This window comes from Cupressus sempervirens, chromosome 9 (assembly GCF_028749045.1).
Source record: "Cupressus sempervirens isolate cs-2001-9-10 chromosome 9, ASM2874904v1, whole genome shotgun sequence".
Lineage (NCBI taxonomy): Eukaryota > Viridiplantae > Streptophyta > Pinopsida > Cupressales > Cupressaceae > Cupressus > Cupressus sempervirens.
Window position 1 is genome coordinate 612,383,373 of NC_143126.1, and position 17,620 is coordinate 612,400,992.

Here is a 17,620-nt window from a genome sequence, read left to right on the forward strand (position 1 = left end):
CATCTAGAAGATTAGAGGGTACCACTAGTAGCTATACAAGAGGAAGAAGCCTCCCCCTATACTCCCAAAAGAGCTAGGATTAAGTCAAATATAGTAGGGAGATGAAGGAGAAGATTAAAGAAAAATAACACTCCACCCCCAAAGGTTCTTGAGACAATCCTAGAAGTGGAGGAAGGAGAAGAAAAAGTGGAGAAAATTGAATGTCCCCCTTAGCCAAAGGACCCACTTAGCAAGGGAAACAAATGAGGAGAGAAAAATAAAATCAATAGTGACACCTTCATCTGCTCCTAAATAATTTATTCGTATATCTATACCAAAAGATGAGAAATAATAGTGGATAGCAGACATGGAGGGTAATGAAACTAATGTCTTTGACCTCTCAACTTTTGACTTCATGCTAGTGGGCATAGAGATGGTAGGAGAAAAGATAAATGATACTCTCATGAGTGAATCCTTGGGAGAGGACTGGAATCAAATACTTCCTCTACCTCAAGGACATTTGGGAATTCCACCATTGCCATCTTAGGACTTAACATTTTTGGATAAATTCTTGGTAACTCCACTTCCTTAGGCCACATAAATAGAAGAAAATGTGATAGAGGAAAGGGAGCCCCAGAACTGCATGTTGATGAAGTGTCAAAGGAAGGGAAAATACCTAAAGAGCCTCAAAAAATTCCTTATGTAATAGAGTCTAGGACCTTAGCCCAACCAAATATAAAGGCTCCAACTATAGATTTTCTCAATGAGAAAGGACTCTAGAGAGGACTAATAAGGTGAAGGGGTCTATAGTATTTTGGTGTTTTGAAACAACATGGTTCCAAATTAACCCAATGAGAATAAGATACATCTAGGGGTAGCTACTTCCCATCTTCAACATACCATTTTAGACACCAGGCCAACTATAAGGCTTGACCCTTCTTCTACTTCAAGCTCTACAAAATCTAGGTTAGTGGACCTATAGATTCATTATATGGTACTAGTTGTCAAAGCATATACTAGATCTAGACAAAGTAGATAAAACCCTTAATCTTCTAACACTTATGCACAGATCTCAGGCATGGAATAGCTAATAACATGACATAAGAAATTGCTAAGCCAAGTGAGGGAAAATTTTTTTAGCTCTTAAACATTAAAAGGAAAGATTAATGATGTTGACTTCAGAAAAACCCCAAATATGTAATAAGAACAAGTTGATCCTGTAGCTGATTAGTGTCTTATCTATTGGGAAATTCTACAAATTAAACTCATACATCTATGATATCAATGATGTATTCCATACACCTAGATATCATATCTATCTTATCACTTTGTGAATTAGACATCGATGTTCATAAAGACCTCATTCTTATGAAGTATCCTCAAATAACTAGCAACCCTATCAAACACATAAAGCATTTACTTGGCCCTTTGTTTCAACAACAAAATATTTTAGACATACAACCTTAAAGGGATGCAAATGGGCCTTAGTTCTTTGTCCCTAGACCACATAAGACTGTAGATTACAGAGATAGGAGATGAGAATTAGAATGAAACTAAAGAAATTCTTGCTCATTTGTATTCATTTCTTTGAAACTATACATTCAAATGCATGGAATTAGAAAATAGAAACACCTAACAGATTATAACTTTCTATATTATCTTCACTACTATTGTTCATACAAGAGAAAATACGTTGAAGAAAATGGTGGAATCATAGTTTTGGATCCAACAATGTGGTCTCACAGACAAACTATAACCAATAATGAAGTATCACATTACAATTTTCCAACCCTTACCATGGATGAGAAAGAGAAAGATATAGAGGAAGAAAGGAATCCCAGATTTGATCTAAAGATGACATGTGTCCACTTTAATCTCCTTCCTTTGCTATTGTAAAACATCTTTCATCTTTCTACCCCTAAAATCTGATTTAGTTTTCATCATTCTTTTGTAACAAACTTGGAAATATCTCATATGAATGATGAAAACCCTTTTGTTGCTCAAATATCTAGAAGGCATCATGGAATGATGATAAAATCTAGATTTAACTATCTTGGAGGTGACCAAACTTGATCCTAACTAAATTTTTACTATCTTTTATTCACATTCAACTCATTACCCTACTAGAAATCACTTTTGAACTTCATTACCTGAATGTGGTTGATAAACTGGGAATCTGGGAGAAAACCTCATATAACTTGAACAAATAGCTTCTTGTGCAAAAAAAAACTCCATAAATGAAAAGTTTGTCTTCTTCTATTTCTAGTGATATATAATATCACTATGTTAGCATACCATCAAAATATTTTGACAGTCAAAGTTGCCTTCTCAGAATTGCTTGCAAGAAAACATGTCAAAAAACCACAAATCACATACAGTTTTGGCTCTGAAAATTGGGAAAATTGACACTTGGGGGAATAGGAACTAAGTCATTGGTTTATTTTCATGAGGAGAGTATAAATCTATGATTTGGGTTCATGACAAATAATAGGAAAAAAATGGTGAGTGGTCAAAGTAGGCTACTCAGAATTTGTAGACTAAAACACTAGCAAAAAGGTGATTTTTACAAATGGAATGGACCTAGGAAAGTGTGTAGACAGATTCATCAAGATTTGAAAATTGGCACACTTAAATTATTTTCAAAGTAGAATGAAATATTACAATCCATTTAATCTCACCTATCACAAATTCAGAGATGTGACATCAAGAACAGTGGTCCTGATCATTCTAAATTTCTTGACACTAGTAAAACATTACAAATTGCATTTGGAATCACATTTGAAAACTAATCAAACAAATTTTTCATAAGTTCAAAATTGAAACATAACAAGTCTCTAACCTCTAGAATGTAATACAAAATTAATTATCTCATTTTGGTCAACTGGGTAAAAGTTATAACAAGTCAAATAGGGCTTTCTAGAATTATAAATAGTTTACATCAGCATGACAAAAACAAATGACCAACTTTGATTGATTCAAGACCTAGTAAAAACATATCAAAATGACTCAAAATCTAAAAGATAGGTTCTCTAGTATGGGCATTAAACACTCCTAAAGTGGCAATTCATGAAACATTACTGGGTGTGAGATATTCAAATGCAAACAAGGCCTCCTATCACTATTTGACAGGGCAAAAATGCATATTTGGACATTGCTCAAAATAGAACTTCACAAAATGGCTTAGAATGGAAATTTATCTTTATGGAACACATAGACATACTAAATGCAAGGTGATAGAAATATTAAACACATCTTAGGCCTCAAATGGACAGCCAAGTACACATGCATTAAAAAGTTCTTATAGGGCTCAATTTTTTCAATGGTACTCAAAATCAGGGCTTCAATTTTGAGTCCCAACATAGTAGAAACAAATTCTTCAGAAAAATACATATCTCCCATGTCCATCACACTCACATGGTTGAAGAGAAAATTTATGTTTTGATAGAAAAGGAAATTGGACCTGACAGTTTAGGGCAGAATAAAGGAATTAGTGAAAGAACTCAAGAAGCTTGAGCCATCTATGTGTGATGCACGAACATTGGCCTTCATAATGAAGAACCAAGATCAAGACTAATTACTTGCTCATATAGTCCTTCCTCCTCCACATGATGACACTAAGGAATTGACTCCTAAGAATTACCAAATCAAGGGGATCATGTTGGTGAGGCCCATGATAGACACAACAAAATTAATGATCACTATGAGCATGAAGGATGTATTCATACATATGGATAGGGAAAATTTTGATTTGATAGCACTTAGGAAAGAAAATGAGATATTAAGAGGTTATATTCATGAAACTTTGGGCTCTATAGACCTAGATAATCTAGAGATTACTATTGTTGTAGCATTAGAGAGGAACGACACAAGAATAGCACCATTGGATTTATTTTTGAAGCATGTCAGCAATGGCATGACAATTTTGAAGAGAAAGGTGTGCAAATTTAATATAGGGTGACTTGAACCTATTGCACCACATTTAGTCAAGTGCAGATAAATAAGTATCCATCGTGAACCAATATTTTGGGTTAATGGATGAGGTACATATGTAGGATAAAGACCTACAAACATTGACATCAATAAAAGGTTAGAGATATTGTACACTCATGGAAGGATATACTACAAAGGAACTTGATAAGTTAGATGACTAGACATAGAAGATATTAGTTGGCAATAAAATCATGGAGGGACTACATGTAGATATTCAAATGATCAAAGACCAAACTAAAGAGAAAGTTTTAGAAGCAAAAAGGTACTACAATATTGCTTGCCTTGTGATTTTTAAAGATAGGTCTAAAACCAAGCTCATTGTGATGCAATAAATAGTCCAATAATTCCAAGGAACACTCAAGAATGCTTTGTTAGATGAAGGCATAAGACAAGCATTCAAGACTGAAGAGTTATTGTTGGAGCTAGATACAAAGCTTGAAGATTTTACCGATACTTAGATCAAAGTAAGTAACTACCAATATTTACTAAAGGACAAGTATGGATCTTTATATTTTCCAAAAGCTACCCAAGTAGTGGAGATTATAGAGAAATTCAAGAGCAAACACCCAAACATCATTTTTGTTTAAAGGGAAAGAAAATCTAGATACTACAAATTCAGTTTTGACACTTAAGATAAGTTTGGATTTTTTTGGAACCTATCATCAGGGTGCCCAGATGCACTGACAGTTTTGAAGAAGTAGTTTGCTGATAGTTAACTATCACTTCCTAATTTAGAGCATTCCATGCACTAGAAATGCATTTTGATGAAAGTTCAACTCCCAAAAATGCTTAGAGAATTTTGAGCTTCCATTTTTAGAGCTTCCAGAGACTCCTGGATCATCTTAAAGCTAAATTCTTCTTATCTTCTCATTCTTTTGTTCTTTTATGTCATGTAAAGGCTCATGCACCTATTAATTGATATACATAAGGGTAGAGACCTACTTGGCACCATTTAGAGAGTTAGTTGGTATATAATTAGATTTGTTTAATTAATTTTTAACAATGAGTTGCATTTGAAGAACTCTCTCTCCTAACAAAAATGGAGGAGATGATTTCTTATAAATGTATGGATGTAATATATACTCTAGGCCATTATTTTGATGCAATAATATATGTTATTGGTGCTATAATTTTGAGTGTAGATATTATTTGCGAAGTGTTTCATTTTTCTTAATACATGTTCATGAATAATAATGGAGCCAATGATTTTATTTTGTTGTTATGATTGTGTGACCTTTTAGTTCTGGTGTTTGTTGTGTGTTAATGAATTCTACCAACTTAACAAATTGGAGAAAGGATCATGTTTGTCCTTGCATAGTGTCTTGTCTTTTTTAAGTGTACTTTTCATGCCCTTGTGAGTTGATTGGATATGAAAAAACAATTTGGTTCATATTAAAATCCCATTGACAATTGCATCAGTGGAAATAAGGAAGTTTTGCACCTATCTTTATTGGTTTTCTACTTGATCTTTTTGATGATTTAACTCACAAACTTGTTGTTACTATGGTTTATGTCCATTAGGAATTTTCCTTTCAATTTATTTATTTTAATCTCTAATGACCTTATCTTTTTTATTTTCTTTTTTAGCACTTGGTCAAAATAGCAATTCATATAGTTGCACTGATAAATTGCATTCATCATAAAATAGAAAATACCAAAAGTATATTTCTTTTGTGGTTACTTTTTCAAACACCAATATATGAAATAGGATATCCAAAGTTGGTTTGAACCAAAAAAGGCCTCCTAATGAGCATACACATTTATCTTCAATTGAGAAGATTTTAGTAGGTCACAAGATCACCAGGAACCTTGGAGTTGATCCTTGATTATCTTTTCAATGGGGGAGTTCAAAAGGATTCTTGTTATTCAGCATTATGCAAAATGACAACTCAACATACAATTAAGTATTGAAATATATAATTAGGCCAAAAGTTTTGTAGTTATTTCTTCACTCCCCTCTCACTAGTATTCTCTATTTCCAACAATTAGTATGTAATCTTAGTCACTAAGAAGAATATTAACATCTTGAAGAAGATCTAAATTGATATAGTAGATTGGAAAGGAAACTATGAAGTAGTACTTGAGAATTTGGATCAAGAAAATGATGAGAAGGAAAGTATAAAGACTAAACTCAAGGATGCACAAATTTCCATTAAGAATCCCAGGGGTTAGATTGATGTTTCAAGGACTAAGAGAAAAAAATTGAATGAGTAGATCAAGGAATCATTTTTGGTTGTAAAAAATAAAAAAGGAAATTCAAGCACTGAAGCATGAATTACATCACTTAGGTGGGTCAAGTTACCAAATGAGAAATAATTAGAGAAAGAAAAACTTGAAGTAGATTTGAAAGGTAAGTATATTGAATGTAATAATCTAAACATGCATATTAAAAAGGTAAACACTAAACTTGATGATTCAAAAATTAAGTGTAAGGAACTTGACAAGTATACAAATATTGTAAAGGGTGAGCTTTTTTGGACTAATTTATATCTTGATAAATTATGTTCATGTACCAATAAACTTGATGAACAATTGATTCTATAGAAGCCCAAGGGAGATATGGTAGGGGTTGAATGTATAAAAGGTCAATGTTCTAAGGAATCTAAAATTTTGATGAAGAAAGAGCCTATACAAGATCCAATGTAGATATTAGATTATATTGAGGAACCTAAGGAATGGAGGAAAACATTCAAGGGAAGATGTTATCCTTGCAAAAAATAAAGAGACATGAAGAAGGATTGTAAAGTTATACAGCTACAAAACCTTTTTATTTGACATTTTTTCAATTGTTCTTGTTATGGACATAAATAGCATGAATCCAAGAAATCTAATCAATGATCTAATGGAAGATAAAATGAGAAACCTAAAATGTGAGAAAGAAGACCTTTAGGAATGAAGAATATCATAAATAATGGTGGCACATGATACAAATGTAATAACATTGGACACATAGCTAGAGATTGTCAATTGCAAAATAATTAGAATGGATCAAGGCATGGAAATTTAGTTACATGCTATGATTTCAATAATTTGGGACACACAGCTAGATATTGAAAAATTAATGGATTTGTAACTAATATGGGAGCATCTAATGTTACAAGGAATAACTATTCTAGAAGAAGGAATAATAATATCAGTACAACACAATATGACAGCATTGATAAAAATTTTGTGAATGAAAAAATTTTCAAAAACAATAAGGTTTGGAAAGAAAAATCTTAGGTTAATGCAAATAAAAAAGGGGAAGTGGTGTCAAACACTCAACCCTCATCTTCAACCTAAATAACTATTATAGATATAGTGGGATAACTTCACCAGTAAATTATTAGACCCAAAATTTAAAGAGCAAAGGTGTGTGAAGTTAAATATGATGTTTGTAAGGTATTACAAATCATGTATCTATGTTCATAGGTCTTAATAGAAATTATTCATGCTCGCCATGAATTTGAGCATGTTTTTATTAAGGATTATCAACTTTTTGTACTACATTTTGGATGCATTAATAGTAGAAGTAAATTCTAAGGATTTAAAGGGTGGATTGGAGCTCATTATCACCATTTTAACTAGCAAAGCTATTGCAGAGCTAAGGTTAAGGAATTTGAAGGAGATTGTGAAGACTTCAAGGTTGTTTGTGAAATCCCTAGACATGATTGATTAAGAGGTGTTATGCTTTTTTAATTTATTTTTTGGAGCATTTATGGTCATTAATTAGATTAAATATATCATGGATCAGCATTGACTTACAATGTAAAAGATAAATTTTTTATTAGATCAAAAAGCACCCATTAAAATCTATGGAAGATGACCCCTTTGGTGCATTTACAAAACCCTTAAAGGATTATTGCATGTAGGGAACATATGGTAATATATACATTGAGATCATAGGAAATAAGGACATTTGGGAAGATCTTATCAAAATGTACAATGAGGATAAGACCTTAAAACCTAAGTTCCAACATCTTGAAAGACTAAACATACTACAATACATGGACTATGAAGAATTTGACAAGCCTAAATAGATAAGTATTGTTTTGATAATAATACATGATAAATTATTTTGGATAGGAGAAAATACAGTAAGGATAAAAAAGGAATTAATCCATCTTTCTGATGATCTATATCATAATGCTATTATAGTACCAGTTGCTACTAAAATGGTAAAGAAAGAGGTAGAAACAAATAGGTACCCAATGGGACAAAAGAGATCTGATTTTTTAAGATATTAGACAATAGGATGTGAGGGTAATTGCAAATATTTTAGGTTACAATCTACACTACAATACTATAAATAATTAGTCTCAGCTGGTGTGATTCAAAAAACGTAGAAAATGGTTATAAAAAGAGAACATTGTGATATATATGTGAGATGTTAAGGCAAGTAGTTATTTGAGAACCTAGGGAGAATCAAGAATGAAAAGAGTCAACCTTTTAGGTTTCATTCAATAATGTTGCACATATTATATCATATTATGCATAATTTTATCAACATACATGAATTGATGATAATCCATGGCATTGATATCTAAGAAAAGCAACATGCAGTATAGTGGAAATATTACTAATAATCTATTTGGTCTGTTAAAAGGATTTTGATCTATCTGGTATGTTAAAAGTAGTTTAGAGATAAATGAAGTAGAGGTATAAGATACCTAGATCATTTATAGAAAGCATGCATAAATTTTTTTGTTTATGGTAGAAATGGATGCTACTTTCATGGAGGTTGTTGAGCCTATAGATATTTTAAACCACCCAATTAGTTATGAAGTTGAACATTAATTATTGAAGAAGTATGCAAAGGTAATTCTTGCCTCACCTAGAGACAAAGAAGCAGAGAGATGGGGAGCCTACAAAGAGAAATTCAGCCAAGTCAAAGAGGAATTGTACAAAGGAACAAGAAAGAGGGATAGAAAATATTGCTGAAATTATAGCAGAGAGAGAAGGGATAAGTAAGGAACAATTGGAAGAGATATAGAAATTAAGTGAAGTTAAATCTAAAGTCTAATTGGAGAGTACAAGAATTGAACCTATAAAGGAATGTAGAGATAGTTAAGGAGCTAGATATACCCAACATTCATATGCCATAAGTTGAGGTCACACCTCAACCTTGCAAGGATACAAGGAGGTCTACAAGAACTCCTCCCATGGTGAAGTCAAATAAACTAGTTACACAAGCACCTACTAGATCCACAAGGAAAAATGAAAAGCCCCAAGTCCCAATAAATACAAGGTCATGGACCACAAACATGAAGATAAAGGTAAGAAATTAGATAAGTGAACCATAGACAATAATGACTCTAAAGGTTATTCAGATAAATATTAAAGAAGAGAAAAAGAAATGGAAACATGATGTCAAGAAAATCAATGCAAGGATAGAAAAGGAAGGGAAAATGGACCAAATTAAAAATTTCTACATAAGGTATGTTGAAGAAGATAATACCATAATTGAAAAGTCTATTGTTATGTGCTTATTGAACTTTAAGAGAAACCTTTTAGAAATAAAATAGAGCATTCTTGAATCAATATATGATATGTTGGAGGTAGGAAAATAATGTTCTTTAGAGGAAGACAAGAAAATAAGAGAAGATAAGTTGTGTGAGCATCGTACACTAATTACTTTTGATCAAATAAAGAGAGTATTGGACAAAGTGAAACCCAAGATTAGAAAAAAGATGAGATTACTTAATATTACGGTAGAATTATATGATATTTTTTTGTAGAAGAAATTGATAAAGCATTAATAAAGGTTCTAAGTGAACATAGTTCAAGAATAGACGATGTTACTAATCCTACACATAGATCAACTAAAATATCCATAAGAGAAAAATCAATGAAGCCTACTAAGGAAAGTGGTGATGTTAATTAGTTTTACAACATGCTAAATAAACCAGAATTTTATGTGATTGCTATCCTAGTTACACTTGAAGTAATCCATGAAAGCAAAGAGCTAGATTAGGATATGTTTAAGGATGAATTGATGAACACTGAAGGCATTCAATAAATCATGATAAAGAAAGTTGATTAGGAAAAGTAGATCAATGAGCATCCGGATGAACAAATTAAGGAGCATGAACAAAATCATATAGAAGTGACTAATTTAGATATTGGATCTATTAAAAAAAAGGTAGACCTACATTTATCATAGTATATTTTACTATGTAAGATGTGAATCAATTGGTTGTATCTTCATAAAAACTGATAATAGCTCAAGAAAACATCATAGACATATCTGAAGAAAGAGAGAAGATACTTGATACAATGCCAATTACTCCCATTTTAGTCATTTTTGGCAAGTCACCCCAGTAAAGATATTTTAACTATGGTTAAAGAATAACTAGATGAGGATTTATTAATGAGTATATCATTGGTATTTTTTTCTAAAGAAAAAGAAAGACAAGAAAAGAAATATGAGAAACATGTCAGAATTTTTGAACAAGTACTTGACAAATAGGAAATGGTGTTTCCATCTTAGAAGATAATTGAAGGAAAAGATGTGATTGATGATTTGACTAGTTTCATAGAAGAATTTTATGCACACTACACATCACTTGTAGAATCTTTCGAAGCTAGGAAAGAAAGAAAATTTGAAAGAGAACAATTTTATAAGGTATGCAATAATATTTTTAATGTGGTGGAATTCTTTAGAACAACTGAGAGGGGGGTGAATCAGTTATCCAAGGTCTAGATGTATAAATAAAACTGTTTACAGCTTAGTGAACCCATATCCATATATTATATTCATCATGCATGCATCCATTAGATCATACAATCACTTAAACTTGTATAAATCAAATTTGTATAAATGTAAGCATGAAACATAATAGATTCAATGACATAGTTGACACAATGATTTTACATGAAAACCCAATTTGGGAAAAACCACTAGTAACATGCTACTAATTCTCACTCTTCTAAAGTGATGCCCTATGAGAGGCCAACCCTATTAAAGGTTACAATGCACACTATTAAATGTGAACTAGTTAGAGGATTTCAATAACCTTGTTAGGAGTGAGCCTTGGTAGAGGACTTTAGATCAAGTGACTATTAGTTCAATCTTAATCTAAAGGATTTACCCTAGAGTGATACAATGGTTAGAAAGTAATAGTAAGACTTGATCTAATAACAACTTACAACTCACATTGCAGATTACAAATCTTTGTTTCAATCCTCCATTTTTCTTGTCTTTCACACACTTTAGCTCCAATAGCTTTTCCACCCTTAAAGAATCCATACCCTTTAGTCTTCTTACTTTTCATGCCAATTTTTGACTTAATAGTTCAACTATCATATGAAATAACACCCTAGACTCCTTGTCTTTCTTGGGTTCTCACACATGCCAACTATTGTTTCATGCCTTATATCCCCTTATAAAGAGAAATAAAATCTTTTTTCATTCATCCTCTATCATCCGTTTTAGGGTTAGGTAGGATTAGGTAGGATTCAATGAATCTACCCATATTTTCATTTTATTCCCTTCTAGAAACTTCTCCTTCAATCCTCTTTGAATTTTCCTAAAAAATGGTTCATCTTGAATTTTGTCTCACCAACTCATTAAGCTTATCTTCTACACGCTTCAAACAATACAATAAATCAAACTTGTCGGCTTAGATTCATCAAATTCATGATCTTTCTCATAATGCTGACACTCAACATTAACTTTCTTCTAATGCTTGACATATACTGCATTGCTTGGCATCCATTAGAAAATCACTCAGCATAAAATAAAGTTTACTAGTGTTTGGCATCAACTAAACTTTACATGGCTAACACTGTATCACTTGGCATACACTAAAATTTGACTTTTCTTGGCTCCAACTAATTTTCTTCTTAGCTTGCACTATCTTTTCTTAGCGCCTACTGTCCACTCGATCAAGCTTGGTAGACTCAATTCTTCTCTCTTTTTCTTCTATACTTTGTCAATGTATCTAACCTTTGCAACCTTAAGTAGATAATTAATGCACTATAATATCACTATCTTAATAAATATTTGTACCTCTTTTCCTTATCATAACTCAACCTTTTCTCTAGGTGCTATTGTTACCTCATTTGATCAAATCCTCTTCATCAATCAAATAATTGATAGTACTCAAATCATGTAAGAAATTGTCTTACCAGCAAGTAGTAGGTTTGACATCAGTGATAAAACAATGATTGAAACACATTCTCATACTTGTATCAAGTTGTTTTCCAAAAAATGATGTTAAAGTGATAGATGAATAATTTATTAAAGAGATAAAGGAATTGGTGAATGAAGGAAAGGAAGTATACATTACTTGCATAAAATTTATGAAATATGTTGGAGATGTGACAAAATGCATAAATGAAGATGAAGAAAATATTGAGGAACTAGCTTATGAATTTACTACAAAAGAGCTAACCATAATTGACATGGAGATGGAAGTGATTAAACTATTTGATGAAAATAGTATCTTGTAAAGAGAAAGAGACAGAGTCTTGAATATATTTTTATAATTACAAAGTCATTTAACGCCAAAGCTTGAGACGATGCATAAGGAAATATAAATATTGGACTCTTCTAAGAAGACTTATGAGGTATTCAGCCAATTGACTTACATGGAGTAGAAATTAAAACATATTCAATTTTTTTGCATAATACAAGTAGTAGAAAATATGAAGAAAACTTCAAACACATAGTTTGAGACATTGAAAAAATGTATGTAAATATTACAAGAGAAAAGTACAATATAAAGAAAATGGAAGCACAAAATGATAAGTACAGATATGAATTTTTTGATTAAGTTTTTTATCAAATAAGTTTTTGGATAGTTTTGAAGTCCTTACAATGTTGGCACTTAGTCAATTTTTCACAAATGTTTCCATCAATACAAAAAGGGGATATTGTTGGAAAGTTGGAAGATATGGATTCACATTTGTTGTAATTTATGAAAACACTTCATGGAAATAAGGTTGGATGAAGTTAAATATAGTATTCATTTTCATTGAATGAGAAAATTTCCTACATATAATATAGGAATGTTGTCAATAGATGTATAGTTTTATTTGGTGAGATTCACTAGATTAGTATAAATGGGCACAATTTTCTATTTTTGTAAAATAAACTCTATAGACAATATAATTATGTTTTTTTGTGTTCAAATAATAGTTGGCAAGTGTTTTGCTTGGAAATCTTGAAGTCCAATCATTATCATAGAGTACAAAGTATATGGAAGATCAGGAATTCTGGCCTAAGGAAATGAATTTCCTTGTCAATTCAATTACTTAAAAATATTTATGCAGAAGCATCGAGCTTGGATTTTGGTGGATTTATGCATTTCATGGTTATGGATGTATTAGAGACACATTGGAGAACCTTTCTTCATGATTTCATAGAGATTGGATGCATTGAGTTGAAGTTTGAGTCATTTTACCTTGCTATTAGAGATGTGTTTCTAGGTGCCTGTTGTAGGTCATGTAACTAATTTTGCACAATGAGTTACAGGATGAAAATTTTAGGGATTGAAGAGGGAATATAGTAATATCTATAGTTTGAAGTGCAATTCTAATTCAATTGAAGCTAGGAGATATTGCGATTTTACTCAAATATCAATTGTGGGCATTTAATTGTTGTTGTAGGCCAACTTGTGGCATTTAATTTATGTATTTGTATTTAATTTGTGTTTTGGGACAAATTGTGGCTTAGATTGGTATAATTAGGGGTTTTGGGGAAGTGGAGAAGAGGAGGTGACAGAGGAGAAAATTTTGAGAAGAGCTAGTAGCTACAGCTTGGAAAACAAGGAGATTGCTTGGTGGGCTTGTGAGCACAAGTTGAGATCTTCCTTGGAGGTTTCTACCAAAGTGTGGATTTGGACTAGCTGGGGTTTGGTTTTACAGTTGGATCTTGATGGATCTTGAAGAACTATTATTTTAATTGCTATTGTATTTGGCCATAACCAAGAAGGCCTTATAGCCCAACACATTGCATGTAACAATTATTTTATGAACATATTATTGTAATTTGGTATTAGATCTTGCATTATTGCTTCTTGTTGTTATATTTCCATTGCATGGTTATTTGGTGGGTGCTAGGACATCTCCTTTGGGGAATACATTAGATAGTATCATAGCATAGTTGTTCCTGAGTGTGTAGATAGATCACCAAAGTTGAGGCAATTTGCCCCAAGACTTGGGTTAGAGAAGTATATCTAAGAAGATCTTGATCTGGTGATGGAGTTTTCTTTCTAGAGTCCTAGATCTCTTGGTTTTGAGGTGGTAGATCATGGTTCTAACTTGAAATTGTAGAGGGCTTGCAGATGGATTGATGGATGCAAAGATGGAAGACTGATCTTATTGAGACATGATTATAGAGAGTTTGTGGATTATAGATCCATGGTCTTGGACTTGTGATGTGGTTCCTGATTGTTCATGCAAGGTAGTAGGTTATGATTTGACTTGTAAACAATTTAGTTTTTTTAGAAGGAGTATCGGAAGGATTTGTTGTAGAGGGTTTATGAAGATCTTGGAAGATGGATCCAAGAGGATTAGATCCTAAGATGATTTTGAATGTCCATGATGTGGTGGAGAGGAATTTTTCTAAGATGTCTGCTTGGTTTGAAGCTAGTTTGGTTGATTGAGCTAAGGAAATGGTTGCTTGATTTGAAAATAGTTCAAATGATCAAGATAAGGATAGGATGAGGAAGGCATTCCATAGATGTTTGTGGAGTTGGAGTCTACCAATCCAGAAAAGAGTTATTTGGCTAGTTAAGAGACTTTTTTGTGAGACAAGATGGCATAACAAGGTCGAGGTGGAAAAGGTTGGTTTTGTTGATTAGTTTGTGGAGTCTAATAAAAAACTTGCACAGCAATTGGAGATTGTTGCTAAAGATATTTATATCCTTGTTGATTCTGGGAAAAACATTGGTTTTCATGATTAGTCAGTTGGGTCTAACCTGGAAATTGTAGAGCACTTGGTCATGGATGATTCAATTTCTATTGGTGACAAGTTGTATGATGCACAACATCTTGTTGTGAGTAATGAGATTGCTGGTGTTGTGAGTTTGGCATGTGTTGATGGAGATCTACATATTGCTACTAATATGGATTTTTTTGCTGCTGATGCGGAGTTTATTTTTGCTTGTGTGGATTCACTAGTTGGTGATGTGGATGATGATTTGTTGATGAAGCATTATGTTCAGCTTATTCTTGGGTATGAGCATGCTGATTGGGTTGCTGATATGTATTTGATTCTAATGTTTCAATGGATGAAGCATAGATGGTTGATTTCAATGCTTGTTCTATTGACTTTGATGAAGTGGAAGCCTTTGATAAAGATGAAGTTGGTTGCAGATCTTTCTTTGGGCATCAAAGTATGGGACATACTTTTCTATTTACCTAGGGAGTCTGATGCAGGATCATTGAGCTTAGATTAACATGGATTTATTATTTTCATGGTTAAGGGTGTACTGGAGACACATTGGAGAACCTTTCCTCATGATTGTATAGAGATTGGATGGGTTGAGTTTAAGTTTGAGTCATTTTACCTTGCTACTAGAGATGTGTTTCTAGGTACCTATTGCAGGCCATGTAACTAATTTTGCATAATGATTTAGAGGGCCTAGAGTAATACCTACAATTCAAAGTATGAGTTCTAATTCAATCAGAGCTAGGAGATATCGTGATTTTACTTAGATATCAATTTTGGGCATTTAACTGTTGTTGCAAGATGACTTGTTGCATTTAATTTATGTTCTAGGCTGACTTGTGACTTAGATTGGTATAAGTAGGGGTTGTGGAGAAGTCTTTTATCATTATTCATCCATCATTGAGAAGAGTAGGTGGTAGAGGAGTGAATTTTGAGAGGAGCTAATAGTTTCAGCTTGCAAAACAAGAAGATTGCTTGGTGGGCTTGCGAGCACAAGTTGAGATCTTCCTTGGAGGTTTCTACTAGAGTTTGGATCTGGACTAGCTAGGGTTTGGTTTTTAAGTTATATCTTTAAGGATCTTGTAGAACTATTATTGTAATTGCTATTATATTTGGTCATAACTGGGAAGGCTTTATAGTCTAGCACATTGCATGTAACAATTATTTTATGAATATATTATTGTAATTTGGAATCAGATCTTATATTATTGCTTCTTATTATTGTGTTTTCATTACATGGTTATTTGTCAGGGTCTAGGACATCTCCTTTGGGGATTCTCCTGGCTTGCACTACATCAACTATAGGGATAAAATCCATGATGTTAACCCTTAGTTATCAATTTTTGGTAATAATCTTTGGATAAGTTTTTACATAATTCATCATGAAGATAGATTGGAAATTATAATTAGGAAAGTATATAAGAAGGGCATTTTGGTAATGTGAAGTATGGCTATGTTATGCACACAATATGAAAACTTTATGTAACATGGTATATTGATGTTTTTATGGTTAGATACGATCATTTTTATCATGTACATAATAAAATGTAAGATACACAAATGACTATTTAGATAATGAAGATATTAATATAGCCAATTATTTTTATAGTTTCTATAGTACTCATATCATATTGTATCTGTAATCATGTAACCATGAAAAATTGTTTTTGACACTAATAGACAATAATAGAACTAGAGATGCCAAAAATCTCCCCCTTTGACATTAGTGGCAAAAACACTTTTTCATGGTTACATTGTTACAAATACAATCTAATGTGAGTACTCCCCATAAGTCTTATGACTTAGTGCAATGTAACACTCCAAAATTGTGATGCATTTCAAATGAATAATGAATAAACAATGTATAAATATACATAACTCTAAATAATCTAATATCTAAGTGTCATACCATCTTTACCTACTTAAATCTGAATTTTATTCCCCATTCATAGGTCAACTTCTCATTTATTGCTTTTTTTGCATTTCTTTCTTTTTATGAAAAACATTCCCCCTTGTTTTTGACACTTATGTCAAGGTTTTTGAGGTTAAATGGGTGGAAGAAAATAATATTTATCAATGAATGTATGATGAACTTGAGTGATTATAGAAAGTGCATGATCCCATGTGGTTCTTACTTCCTCTAAAATGTGATTTTGCAACTATAATCATGTTGCTAAGTCAATTAAGCTATTAGAAAATGAAATATTTTAATCCTCATTAATAAGATCCTAGGCTGATTTCATTTCCCTTTGCATGACCTCTACATTAGGTATGAGCATAGCTTGAATAGAGATCAATTTGGATTGCATGCTATTGTAAGATTTCTAAAGCTCGACCAATGTGCCTTGAGCATTCAATAACTTATTGTAGTGTTGTATACTAGAATCCAATGATTGTGAAATAATATTACTAGATCTCTACATCTCAACATGAATATGTCAAACTTATGCCTTAATTTGATTTGTAAATTTGAAAACATTAGACAAAATGTTGTAGAAATGTTGCACTCTCTATAGAAGTTTTGTCATATTTTGTACATGCTCTTGTGACTAAACTTTCAACTTGACAATTATTATGGAAACTTTATCCACAATCTTATTCTAAATTTTTCTTGCTGACCAATCCATGAATTTCTCATTATATTATATATCACCAACATTTACTTGTTCAACAATATTTATAAGCTAGGTAATAATTGGGGCCTCGTAATCAAAATTTTGAATATCAAAAGTGACAACAAAAAAGTTTTTTAACACCAAATAATACCTTCTTTTT